Here is a 1,494-nt window from a genome sequence, read left to right as displayed (position 1 = left end):
AACCTACTCAATATTTCCTGATAGTTTCATCTAAGTAGTTCATGTTGATGAGGTTAAGTTTCAATCAAAGAAGATGGGATCAGTAAGAAGTATCTCCCCATTATGGACATCAGTAGTGGACAATTTCCTGCCAGCTTAGGAAAATAGGTTAACAGGATGTTGTGCGGCAATGTGACAGAGTAAATTTTTTGCAGGAAAAGGCAGCTTAAAATTTAAGTCAAAAACTGGTTTTAGAAAGTAGTCGAAACCCAAATTATTATTGGTCATATCAATGTTGGACTTTGGGAATTCAAATTTCAAGTTACCAAGGGAATACTTAAATGAAATTTTGTAGCCACATGTATAAAAAACACCTAGGCTGTAGTCATGGACTAAATTTCCTCTTAACCCCAAATATTTCAAAACTTCCTTCTGCCAAATATGCTAATAAGCATCCATCTTATGAAAATCCTAAAGCTATACTCTGTACTATATTAAACTGGGGCTCTATTTCCCACAAGTGCCAAAGACATGATAAAAGTTCTCATTCTCTTTATACAGACATCTGGACTTGTTCCAAAGACATGACTGGATGGATCTTTGCTGTATAGAGTTCCAGAACATATTAAAGTAGAGGCAAGAAGGTAATAAGAGAATTATGTTTAAAATTTGACAAATTGTCAACATTATCAAAAACAATTTCAAAGTCTGTCTGTGTAGGTAAGTACAACGCAAGTCACATATTTAGACAAAGTTCCTACTATTTAGAGACTCACAGTGTAAAACATGGTACTTCAAACTAACAGTCCAATTCCAATTATAGAGGCATCCAATTTAGAATATGGAAAAAATGATTACCAATGTGAACAAGATGGCTAGTGATGAATAAAGCTCTTCAAGTTGATGAGTCTAAACTAGACTCTTAGTTGCCTGATTAACAGTCCAGTTCACTGTTCATTTGTGTAAGTGTCCAGATATTTTAATTGTCCACTATCAAGAGAGTTTTAATGGCAGAAGGAAAAGTCCATCAGTGTTCTTAGGCAATGCATGGTTAGAATTCCAGCTTCTCCGGTACTCTGTGAACTTAGAAGTACAGTTTTCCATTCTGAACCTTAGTTTTCTTACTGGGAAAGCTTTTATCTGTGCAGATGTAAGTGTGTAGGACCGAATAACTGACCAACGGGACAACAGGAACTGGCTATTATTGCCCCTGAAATCCATTGGTCTCTGTAGGAAATGGGAAGGGCATAGGCCTTGTCTCTGGTAGATTCAGATGCAGGCTTACGGGAAGCAGGGGACACACTGGTGGTTTATGTGCAGGAACTTGGTATCAGCAGTAGCAACAGCTTCGTTAATTTGGGTTTTAAGGTGTATTATAAGCCATTATTATAATGCAACTCCTCAACATGTATATTAGGGCAGGAAGAGGAAAAACCTAGGAAGGATGGGAATGGGAAATGCATATTTTCCTATCGTACATTTTTCTGTACAGTTGCTTTTATTCCAGAGCCATAG

The sequence above is a fragment of the Hyaena hyaena genome, unplaced genomic scaffold (assembly GCF_003009895.1).
Source record: "Hyaena hyaena isolate Hyena2069 unplaced genomic scaffold, ASM300989v1 scaffold_1274, whole genome shotgun sequence".
Taxonomy (NCBI): domain Eukaryota; kingdom Metazoa; phylum Chordata; class Mammalia; order Carnivora; family Hyaenidae; genus Hyaena; species Hyaena hyaena.
Note: the sequence above shows the minus strand (reverse complement) of the source record.